The sequence below is a fragment of the Labrus bergylta genome, chromosome 18, assembly GCF_963930695.1.
Source record: "Labrus bergylta chromosome 18, fLabBer1.1, whole genome shotgun sequence".
In the NCBI taxonomy this organism is placed as follows: Eukaryota; Metazoa; Chordata; class Actinopteri; order Labriformes; family Labridae; genus Labrus; species Labrus bergylta.
In genome coordinates this window covers 8,424,501-8,434,036 of record NC_089212.1, presented here as the reverse complement: position 1 = coordinate 8,434,036, position 9,536 = coordinate 8,424,501, and positions in this window count along the sequence as shown.

The following is a 9,536-nucleotide window of genomic DNA, read 5'->3' as shown; positions in this document are numbered from 1 at the left end:
AGCTAGAACGCCGCTAGAGATAACCGAGCTCCCACCGAAATACACACACATTTTACAGATTTTACGTACTAAAGTGTGTTAAATGTGTTAGAAACATCAGTTAATGAGTTGTTTAGACTGTAAATGTCTTCATAGCAAATTCGGCGTGTAAACTATGAGCTTGTCTGTTATTGTTTTTAGTAAAAACTGTTAGGAATCCAAAGTGTCCGCCAGCCGTCAACACGAAGGAAGTTATGATTTTCATAGTTTGAATCAACCTGAATCACTTTACCACACTGATATGTGCGCCGAATTGAAGGATAACCCTGTTGTAGAGTGAAATGTCTTATTTTGTTTTATAATGTTCGTGTTTTTACCGTTAAATTGAAATATATGGTTCACTGCTGTATGACGGGCGCAGCTTCAGGGTTCAATGTTTCGGTACTTGATATTTTTTTCGATTCAAAACAAAGAATCATTTTAATGTCCTTTTAATGCTCTATAGGATCGGCACTTTAACAATTGGAATTAATCCTTAAAAAAATGCATGCAGTCTTCTAGTCATTGTCTAAATTGCACAAAAACAACTTTGGCAACGTTTCTGTACAGATACCGAAAAGTTTCAACTGTTTTGCAATTTAGATAAATGTGCAGGAGTTTGTCTGCAATTTCTGATACCTGAAACAATGAAGTTACCCGATATTGGGTGCCTAGGAATTGTGTTGTTGCCGTGAAATCAAAACCTGAATCAGATGTTGAAAACAGTTTGAACTGGAGAGCTTCTTTACATCGTGTAATGATACAGAAGGGACGGCGCCCTAAGGTGGAGGGCATGAACACAAACTATCGTCAACATGTTTCGGCGCTGTCTAGCCTTCTTCATGACACACGAGGTGAAACAAATTTAAATACAAACGGGTGATTGAATCAGGTGTAAGCATTCGATTCACTCAGCGTCATGTTTCTATGTTTGTTTCAACACGTGTCTGTAACTGCCTGAAGAAGGCTGGACGCCCACACGCGTCTTTTAATCTTGTAGTACCTGCCAATGAGGAGGGCGTTTATTTGACCTTTCTCTTAAAGACGAGTGCCTTGGTTTGTCTTTTCTAATTACGGGTATCCATATTGTTTGATTTTATTCTGGTATCGTGACATCCCTACTTCAGGGAGCTCCTGATCCTCCGCATAGCTGCTCGCACAGCTTACCTCTTATGTGTATTGAATAACTGAAGCTTTGATCACAGTCAGACTTGAACCTGTATGCTCGGGGTGATGTATACAGGATCGGTGTATCTAGTTAATGGTGTTACGGCTGTACTTTGATCTGCAGGTTCACATTATTATGTACATGATGTATCGTCTTCCTACAGCTGGTGTCACACTCTCTGTGTGTTTCTCCTTCCCTCGGGGTCAGGTGTGTTTGTGTGAATAAGTCAGAGGTTGTGCTGTTGTCACTCTGCTTGTTATCAGAGTGCTGGTTCCCATCAAATGTTAATTCCTTCAGGATCAAATGGGGATCTCTGTTGATGAAGGATAAACCTGATTTCCATTTTACTGGAAGACCTCGATCAGGTGACAAATCCTTGACGTAAAACTCTGGCCTCCTCGTAGCTTTGAAGGAACTTCTCAGCAATATTTGAAAGTCCTGCAGATGGACCTTTGTGTTGAAGAAGGATTTTAACCTTAAAACTCAGACGTTATTGGTGACAGGTTACCGGTCGATCTGATGGTGATCAAGGACCGTTTACTCCCAGGTTCATTGAGGTGCAAGGATTGGTTTTGTTTATGGAGTCTGGTGGCTTTGCAGAGGGCGTTGTAAGGTCTGTCTCTTCTTTATTGGCGAGACAGGACATTGGAAAGATTGATTTCGGAGAGAGAGTGGGGAAAGGACCCGGGTTGTCTGCTTCGAAAACTACAGTGTCTGTACATGGGGTGCACCCTGTAAGGTCTGTTTCTAGTTCAAACAGCATCTTCTTCTTAAAAGAATGATCCATCTGTTGGGATCATTTCTGCAATGTTGTCTCACACTTCCGACCCTTGACCCTTTTTTCAGTTGTTACCAATCAGTAGAGAGAGTTTGCATTAGCAGGCCATCTGGAGAAAAGGCACAGCTACCTTGTTTTTTTTTATGAGCGCTACGCCATTTCTGTGCGGCCACTTTGAGTGCTCAAGTTGAAAATGTTTCAACTTTTCAGAAAGGCGCAGCTGACGTCACCGGCGCTCTTTTACAAATGTATGATATTCCCCCTATTTTTCTGTCCTACAGATTGTGTCCCACATTGTCCTCGCTCCGTGTCTGATCGGGAAATCAATTATCTCAAATTAAAAACTTGCGGTAAAAGAAACCGGAGCTGTGTCAGTCACACAACGGCCATTGTCATGGACACAGGACAGACGTGCAGCCCTTTTCTTCTCAGCGCACAAATGCTTCATGCTAGAGTGCACAGCCAGCACTGTCCTGTACAGAAAGATCGCTAGGTCCTTAAAAAGCAGTTAAAAATAACATGTTTGAGCTCATACACATTAATCAGGTGCAATTAATTCTCCTTTAAAATCCCTTTAAAAAGAAAACTAATGCAGTTAGTGGACGTCAATCGATTATATGGCGGCGTGATGTCGGAAACGCCAGAGTAAAAAACGTTTTCTTGATTAGTTTTTGTGCTCAAACTTTCAGCCTCTGTAGATCTTTAAGTGTTTTCATCTTTTTTGCATCAGAAGTTTGTCCTTAGCGTCTCCTCCTCAGACTCCCTGCTCATCTCCGTGGCCGGCATGGCTATCTACACCGGCTACGTCTTCATGCCGCAGCACATCATGGCCATCCTGCACTACTTCGAGGTCGTCCAGTGACACCATGACGCCGCTCGTCTGTCCACAGGTCTCGTCGGTCTCTGGCTTCTGGTCCGTTCACCCACCTGTCCGTCTGCTGTTTCTGGGGCTCCAGGTGGGGGTCGTGTAGAGGCAGAACTTCTCTCCTCTTCCTCCTCCTCTTTTCATCCGAAGATGATTCCATACCAAAGGTCACACTGCGAGCGCCGTGCTGGAGTTTCACAGTGGACGATGTTCTCCCCGGGACTGTTTGTCTATCACTGAAATGTTTGGGATTGTGAAGGACGTTCATCATGGAGGTGAAGCCTTAAAAGAGGGCGTGCTTGATTGTATTCCACATGTAACTTTTTTTATTTTTATCTCCGTAAATCAAGCACACTATGCTATTTTTGAAAAAGTGTAAATTATATGGATGTCTGGTTGTTGTTGTTTTTAGTCCATGGAGCTATGAAACCGTTGTTGTCTTAGAGATTTATTCAGGTATGAGCCAAATAAGATTAGACGAAGCCTGACGAGAGAAGCTTTCAGCATTTTTCTTTTCTTTTTATTTTACATCTTTTTTTAACGTACACATATCATGCAATGCAAACGTCAGCCACGGCAGAGAGGACTTATTTGCAGTTTAAGAATCGACAGTGCTTACACCTAGGATGCAGCTAGAGCAGGAACAACACATCGTTCAGGATCAGAGTAATCCAGCGCACACAGATTCATGTCAACTTTAATGCAGAGAAAACACTGGAGTGATCAAAGTGTTTCACTTTGTGGTGTCCTCTCCTCAGGTTCTCTTCTTCTCTTCCAGCATTAAAGAGAAAATGTCTGCATCTGCATTAAACTTCATGTGGATCTGAACAAGCCCGGTGTGTGCTGGATCACGCTGATCCTGATCCTTGTCATGGTTTGCAGCTCTAAAGCACTCACACCTCCACATGTCCTGATGCACATCAGCATCTTACAGCACATTAAATAAGTAAATAAGTTTTACTGTAAAAAGCATTCCTGAAGTATCCGAGTGATCGTATCTGTGGTAAACTCCAGTGAAGCATAACGTAGCTTTAATCACGGCTTCAAACCGTAACACACAGCTTTCCTCATCAAGCAGAACATGCAGCTCAATACTAAACAAATCCACCTACCTGTTTGCAAAGCAGTCTTTGTTTTGTTTCTGCAGAGACGATTAAAGATGGTTAAAGTCTGCAGACTGAAGCTCTGCTCCTCCTCTTCTCGTCTCCAATCACACCTGAGATCTAGCTCTCTGTGACTGTTGGTAAATGTAAATTAAATCCTGAAAAAACACTCCAGTCCAGCTGCAGCAACGTCAACATTTGAGTTAAACACCTGAAGGTGACCGAGTGCTGAAGCTGAACCCACAAACGACAAATAACGGATGTTCTGACAGTGCGAGGACCAAAAGCGAGACTAAGACATTGTGCAGTCGTGCTTCATTCAAAGTTTGAACATTTCTTTTCGTTTCTTTTGATGTTTGTGTCGTCCTGACTTCCCGAGGTCAAATCCAAACTCCATTAAAGTCATTCCAGACGTGCATTGTGATGTCGTTAACATCACAGTGAATCTTTATCTTACGACATGTCGCTTGTGAGACAGAGAACGTCAAACTTTAAAGGAGAACAGGATGTAAAGAACCATTTTCTGTGAAAGTTTCAAAATAATATATCCACTTGTGTAAAGAGACGCAGGATTAAGACGATGGTAAGAAGGCTAAAAATGACACGTAGAAGTCTCCACTGATGTTTCAAACTACAGCAGGAGACTGATGGTCTCCTCTTTGCACAGAAATAATTAAAGTTTCCAGTTTTTATCAAATTTTTATTTTATAATTCTCCACTGCTTGGCTTTCCCTTAGAGAAATGTGTTTCTCATTCCCTGTGACACTGAATTTCTCTCTTTGTATATAATCTTGTAAGCATTTTGTAAAGTTTTGTAGTCAGATATGATGGCGTACGGAATGAAATGTTTTTGGTTTTCCTGAGCTTCTGATGCTGAATACCTCTCTGTCTAAACTGGAATCATTAAAGGGATGTTTCACCAACATGAAGCTGTTTGTTGTCACTCATTTAAACGTCTGTTTGTGTTTTTTATCTTCCTCTGACAAACCAGAATGGAACACGTTGGTAACAAGTAGCAACTTTTGGTGTTGAAACATGAAGCTGATGCTGAAGTGTAAAATCCTGCAGTTCCTCAAGTGTCCACTAGAGGCTGGCTGCAGAAGCACAGGAAGTCACATACACACCGATTCTAAAAAGCCTGTTTTTACAGGAGAGATTAACATGTTTACAGCCTGGTTCAAAAAAACAAATAGATCTGATTAGCTCATGTCTCGATCAGCACACACTGTACAGGGGGTGAATGTTTTGATGACTCATCAGTTTTGATTTGATGAAGAATAAGAGTTATTCACAATAAGGCGTGTAGCTGACATGATTGACAGTTAGGTTCAGATATCATCGTGGGCACGGTGTAGCGGTTTGTCGGTTTGTCGGTTTGTCAGGAGGCTTCAAACCCGCCTCAGCTCCATCTCTCAGTCTGTTAGGTTGACTGAAAGTTAGACTGAGACAGCTTTTCCAGCATGGAGACCGCCATTGATGGGACTCCAGCGCCCCCTGCAGGAACAGACGGGGGACGGCACTCAGGCTTCGTACTTTAATATTTACAGTTCTTGGTTAACATGGGCTTAATTTTATAATAATTGCCATAAAATTAAATGTTTTGAATAAGATTAATGACATTACGTTCACTGTCTAAAGGTATAAATAACATTTTCAGCACAATCTTCCAACTTCCTGTTATTTAAAGAATAAAAGACAAATAAAAAATCACATCTTGTTCCCAGAATAGTTTTGTTTTCTCTCTTTAATTCCAGTACGAGTCACAACATGTTATTAGACATTTGATGAAAGCCTGTTGCTCCTTTTATAAACACATTCCTCTCTGTTGCAAAGTAGTGACGCTCCCCGCCCAGGGAAACCACCAGGGGGCAGCACCGAGCAATCAGCCACTGAACACAACTCCAGGGGGAGTTGACCCTTCTTGTAGACAGCCTCTGTGTGGTGCTTCCAGTCCAGTTTATTGCTCATGTGCACCCCCAGGTATTTATAGCACTCCACCACCTGCACCTCATCCCCAAGGATAGAGATGGTGCTTAGCTCAGGCCTGTCCCTCCTAAAGTCCACCACCATTTCCTTGGTCTTTGTTACATTTAACACCAGGTGGTTCTTCCCACTCCATGCAACAAAGTTATCCACCAGCATACTTAGGAAAATCAGTGACGCACGTTTTTCTGTAGAACTTTGTCATCGTAATAAAGTCATCAATCATCAATCAGCAGCTTTATTTAGAGCTGTTTACGACTTCCAGTCCTCTATAACACTTCCAAATAAACCTTAGGCATTATTTAACACACACACACACACACACACACACACACACACACACACACACACACACACACACACACACACACACACACACACACACCTCTCTCTCTCTCTCTCTCTCTCTGGCAGTGGATCAGAGAGGAAACGCGGCTCTGGTTACTGGTTAACTCAGACGATGAAGACTTTCTCACGTACGCACAACAAGCTGCAGGCTGGAGTGTGAACGGCCATCGGATTCACACACACACACACACACACACACACACACACACACACACAGGGTGGGGTGGCTGTGGATCAGTGGTAGAGACAAGTGCATGTGCAAGTACTGTATGCAGTATGGTGTCAAACGGATATCTATACGAGTGCTTTAGTGTACTGTGTTTGTACATCAAGGGCGTGTCCAGACTCTTTAAGTGGGGTGGTCCACCCAGGGACCTGACTTATGAGGTGGTGGCATGAAGTTTGTGGGTACACACACAAAGTTAATTGAATAGTTTTACGCTTGCTATCTCCACTAATGTTATTTTTGTAAAACATTTGGCAACATGTAAATCTTCTTATCTTAATTCTTCATGGACTCGAAAACAAAGTTGTGCAAAGTCAGAAATGTAAGTACTTAGAAAATTGCTAAAATCCATTTATTGGCAATAAAGTCCGTTAACAATTAGACAGAGTGCACCACGAGTTGTTGCTTGGAAATATTGATGGAAAGGGTAAGGTGTTTATTTACATCTGAAAGTACTACGAGCAATGAAAACATCCAGAATAGTTTAATTGTACTAAAGTCCCGCCTCTGATTAGGTTAATAGCCAATCATAGCCCCTGAAATACATATTGAATATTAATCATTAAAATGAGCATAAACATTTGAATATGATTAGAAAATGAGAAAAAATAAATGAAATATGAATGTGATTCAGCTATCAGATCTCTGTTTTACTAAGAAGGCTAAAGACCATTGAACTCATCCTGAGACAGAATGCCAGAAACTCTCTGATGCTCACAAAGCGTTTTTTAGTGATCATGAGAAACTTAGTGCACATACAATATTTCCTCATGAGCATCACAAATATCTGAAGCACAGGAAATACTCCTCGTGAGCGATGGAATGACGAATGGTTTCCAGATAATTTTCTGTGTGCACCTAAATTAACTTTTGTTTTTTTAACCCGTGTTGCCTTCAGGTATCCATGTTTGCTGTTGTGTGAATTATATGTCCAAGGTGACATATTAAAGAGGTCGCACCTTCGAGGCTCACCCCTTCAAACAGAAACATTTGAACCCTCTGACTCTCTGTGGCCTCCTCTGTGTCGAGCTTTGTGCAGGAAGCAGGCAGAGTGCTGCAGTGTCATGTATTCACAGAAGAAGGATGTGACAGGATGCGACATGACACGCCTGCACCGCCTTCATCAACTTAATGACTCTCACTTCACTTAGTGAGAAGTTTATCATCAGGTGCAGGGCGATGCCTTTCCCAGATGTCCTTGACAGTGGCAGCAGTTAGCGTCTCAGCTGAATTAAAAAAAGACAGATAAGCAGTGACGGAAAACACTCGACACGCTGATAAGAATGTTTAAAGAAGAATGTTTACACTCTACAAGATTATACATCTTTTCATAAGGTCAAAAAGTCACATCATCAGACGGGGACTTCTCCAGATATATTTCTAATTTTAGGATTTATTTTTGGGCTTTTTCTGCTTTTATTGGACAGACAGGAGAGAGAGAGAGAGAGAGAGAGAGAGAGAGAGAGAGAGAGAGAGAGAGAGAGAGACAGTGGCCATACTCCGTACATGAGGCGTGCAAACCAACCACTAGGCCACCAGCAAATTATTAGACTTACATCAAACGTAAACAAAAACAGCTTCAATTCTTACAACAATAAAAAGAACAAAGAATAATCTTCATTTGTGTACATGCTCTATGTTATACTACTGGTTCACACGTGATGCACGCCATCCCTGGCGCTCATGATGATATCTGAACCTAACTGTCAATCAGGTCAGCAACACGCCTTATTGTGAATAACTCTTATTCTTCATCAAATCAAAACTGATGAGTCATCAAAACATTCACCCTCCGTACAGTGTGTGTCCATCGAGACATGAGCTCATCAGACCTATTTGTTTTTTTGAACCAGGCTGTAAACATGTTAAAATCTGCTGTAAAAACAGGCTTTTTAGAATGGGTGTGTATGTGACTTCCTGTGCTTCTGCAGCCAGCCTCTAGTGGACACTTAGAGGTACTGCAGAATTTTGGCTTTTCAGCATCAGCTTCATTTCTTTACACTGGAGGTTTCTGCTTGGTTTAAAAACTTGACATGCTTTAACAAGTCCAGCTTGATTAGAAACTGAGACACAAAAACCTTAGATAATAAAAACAGTAGTGAAGTAAATGTGTCGGTTATATTCCTGCTTTTCTAAACTAACTCTGCATCATTATTACTATTATTCATTTGTTGTTGTTGTTTTCTGCTCTGGTCAGCTGTTCTGCCTGCTTGTGGCGCGTGGTCCGATTCACATTTACTGTTCACTTCCTCGCGGACAGGAGGGAGGGAGCGTGAGGCCTACATGCGGCTCGTGGAGTCGTCAATGGCGGCGGGCACGCCCAGCGCGCGGGCACTTGGCAGCCCGGAGTGACTCAAGAGTGCTCATCGGACTTCATTTACACTTTGAAAGAAACAAACAACAACAACAATCAGGTGAATGAAACGTCCGATATGTTCAGTCTGTGTGGATGTTTTTAAAGTTCTGTGCCCAGATTGTTTCAGTTAAATTATCATTTTAGTTTTTCTTAAAGATAAAATCATAAATACTATTTGTTTAATAATGGATTAAATGTAAAAAGTGATCAGAGAACACAGAGAGGAGGTGAGGACTCCCCCCCCCCCCCCCCCCCCTCCTCCTCCTCCTCCTCCTCCTCCTCCTCCTCTCATTGTGGACATCTCATCCAGCACGTCTCTCTGTTCCTCATGTTGCCCTGATTCACTGCAAAGAAAACACATCAGGACCGGAAGTGGCACAGTCCGCCTTCAAAACAAAAGGTTGACATCTCAAAGGTCGCTGATGTGCTCTGATGGTAGCTGCTCATTTTTTACCGAAGCGTCATTACTAAAAGTTTTAAATCAATATTTATTGTATTTATTTTTTCTTCCGTCCTTTCACATATTGCGCTAAACACTGAATGAATATCATTCCCAGAGAAAAATGTTAAAGCCCTAAATGTTTTATTTCTAAGTTAAAGTCCAAAACACAAACATCCTCCATTTAAAGCCGACATAGAAACAGAAGAGCTGTAAACCCAGCATTAAGTCTTTCTATTGTTTTAAGGCGGT